Genomic DNA, 3,513 nt, shown 5'->3' with positions numbered 1-3,513 from the left:
CAATGTAATGTAGTCTTATCGTACAATAAATACTCATCTTGTTTTTATTCTTAATTAAAATAGAATACATTATCTAATATCTTCACGCAAGTTAAAATAATTTGAGTTTGCATAAATTTCATGTATCTTTATTACATGTTACAGTCAGTTAAATTTTACTTTTTATACAATATAGAAACAGGAATAACTCATTAAGGATCTTCCAGATATAATAATATTTAAATAAGTTAAAATAATTTTTTCAAATCCGTAAATTGACAATAACATGATACGCAACAACATCTTAATCAATCAAAGAATTTTAAAGAATTTTACAATAGTTGTCAAGCTGCTTTTTTTTTTTACTGAACGCAGCCAATGTTTATAGCGTTGTTATTTGCATTAATCGACTCATGAGTTTCAATATTCAAGTTGCATTTTTTTCAATAAAGAATTCTTCGCGAGATTGATGGAAGGGTGGAGGGGAGGAAGAGGATCAGAGGCCTTTCAGAATATTCGCTAACGTATCGAAGCATCCTCAATAATCATCGACGAAGCTGACGGTCAGCGGTCGGGCCGCCTATTCACGCGGCGTTACGCGGCCTTTCACGGATATCGGGTTGCCCATTAGCAACTAGAGAGGCTGTCCAGTAATTACGGCTTAATTAATCTCCCGACCATGCCCCTTCTCTCCCGGTCCTGCCAACTGATTAACGTTCGCCGCTCTCAAAGGAAGAGCCGACTATGCGGTGACCTTTTGCGCCGAAAACCAGCTACTAGCTACCCGGGTACGCGCTCGTTCTCTTCGGAACGGCCTGAAGTTGCACCATTGTAAACGTTTGATTATTCTGTAAACCCGACGCTTATTTGAAAAGATCCACATATTAAAGTGAATATTACATATTCTATATATTTAGTGTTAAATCCGGCCGACCGATCTTGAGTTTTATTCGTCCCTGAAACTCGCAGACAATGTTTTTCTGAGCAAAGACTCATCAGCTATTTATAAAATCAAATGTGGAATATAAAAAAAAAAGAAAAAGATTGTAGCTATTAATCCATTACATTTATGCGTTTCATAAGTCTATTGTATAAAGTTGTATCTCCAAAAACATATAATGTTAAATGAAATTTCTGAAATTAGCTGCTGCTGCTGCAGGTTTTGCAAAAGTAGTTTATATATTTATATATTTTTAATTTAATTTTTTGTTCTGAAATCTGTAGAAAATTGTTGAGACGTTTTTAGGATTTTATAATGTTAACAGTAATTTTTTTCTTTTATTGCTTAAGTAATCTTGTCGTGTTCATAAAATAGTGTTCATACAAAAGAGAGCTTATATAAGTGTTTACGCTTGTTTTTATATGCGCTCTAACGCTCCTCGCTTCTGTTCACCTCTAATGTAGCTTTTGTAAAAGATCTCATCTGGTCGTACAGGTGGACAGGTAGACGGTAAACAACTGAATCAGCTTACCGTTTTCTAAAGGGGGCAGGGGTTGCATCCCCACTGCGTTAGACGAGTCGTCGAGCGCGGCCGACTAAAAGATTCATGGAGCAGAAAAACACTCGCGCTCGCATTCCGTTCCCGCGGTAGAAGGATAATGGAGGGGGGGGGGATACTGTTACATAGTCACGAGTCTTTGCCACCATTGTCTAGCTAATTATGAAATAGTGGCGAAGACGACGGAGTGATTGTGACGGACGACGAAGGGTTGCAGTCGGAGTGTCTCTTAAGCTTCGACAAGCATAATCGACTTTCTAATAGCTGCACTGTACGTATGCCGTGTATTGTGACAATATAACATAATCGATCATCATTGTCATAAAATAATGGACGTATTAAAAATGTTTTTGTTTAAACATATACTGTTTCAATATTTAATTGAATTTCGATACGTCAAATTAATTAATTTGATGTATCACGAACTATCGTAATATCAATATCTGTTCTAAATATTTCATTTTTAGATATTTCTAGTGTACATACACAGACAAAAATATTTGGTTGAATTAACTAAAAATAAGTGGAAAATGAATGATTCTGAATTCTAATTAAATTTATTAAAATTCTAATTGAAATAATCAGCATTTAGTAGATTTAATCAGAAATCTAGTAAATTTAACAAAAATTCTGGATCATTCATTTTCTACTTAATTCAACCAAATATTTTTTAAAAAATACAATTTCAGATTATTTTAAATTCTATTATAGCGTTAAATTAATCGCGTTGAAATAATTCTTTTTGAACTTTTTTTTGTGATTGTTCAAATAAATCAATCTTAGTGCAAGATATACAGCAGCTTTATAGCAAATTAATCGGCATTCGCAAATTAATTAGTTTGTATAATAAATTTTATATAAGAAAAATATATCTTTTATTAAAATATTCGAAGGCTAGACTATATGAATTTACACTGATGTGTTTTTGGTACAAAACAGCAATGTTAGGAAAACATAGCCAATCGAAACAAGAATGTTGTCCTCGATAACCGTTAAAATCGTACAGACAAACGCGTTAGTCGAAGGAAGCAGCAAATCGAAGAGCGGAACGTCAAGAAGCTTTCGCGCTCGAACGATCGCTCCTCATCAATTACACGGCTGCCTAATTAACCGCGTCGAACTATTTTATGATACCGGCTGAACCACGATAATTATTTATTGCACGCCACATCGATATCTTTGCCGCAGCAACGACTGGTCTTTTATCCGTGGCTTTTCACCCATAATAAATCACGTGCAAACGCGTAATAATCGCGAAATTAAAGATACATTTTAATGACATCTAATGAATCCACCGTTATAATATAGCTTCAATTGCTACACTCTTTGATGTCAGCTGAAGAATAGCGAAAATGGATTTTTTATATAAAATAACGGAAATGCTATCCTATGCTCCTAGGAATATTTAGATAATTACGTTTGATTATAAAAATGTTCTTTATTTGTATGTAAAACAAATGGATATTGAGATATTACATGTAAGATTTTCTAATCTTACTAATTTTTATAAGCTTTTATACGTGTATAATCTGCTTTTTCTGTGATAATTAAAGTTTTGAGTATTTAATATTGAACATTAATATAGATATAACGATGTTTTCGTAATTAACTCCTGAATTAAAATCCTCAAACTCATAAAGGTTCATTTAAATTTAAGCAAACGATAAACTTTATTATATTCTTTCATTACAGAAGCTTATCTTCCTATATTTTAAATCTCTTGTAACTTTTGAGACTATTAGAATATCCCGATTTAATTAAGAAAAAACTTGACTTCCAAAGACGGCTCAAAGACTGAAATCTAGTTAAATATTTTGTTATAACGTTATTAGATAATATTATGTTCATCGAAATCTCAATTGTTAAAGTCTTTTTTATACATACTTGAAACTCTTCAATTTGAATTATGAACTATACGATTACTATTGCAAACTCACGTATGATCGCGATAGACAACCAAATTTTCACAGATGGGGTCGGGTCGCAACACCTATCGTTAATACGTGGCCATACGTGGTCCTAAAGGAACATTACT

This window comes from Atta colombica, unplaced genomic scaffold, assembly GCF_001594045.1.
Source record: "Atta colombica isolate Treedump-2 unplaced genomic scaffold, Acol1.0 scaffold105, whole genome shotgun sequence".
Lineage (NCBI taxonomy): Eukaryota > Metazoa > Arthropoda > Insecta > Hymenoptera > Formicidae > Atta > Atta colombica.
The sequence above is the reverse complement of the archived record's forward strand: the minus strand, read 5'-3'. Positions refer to the sequence as shown.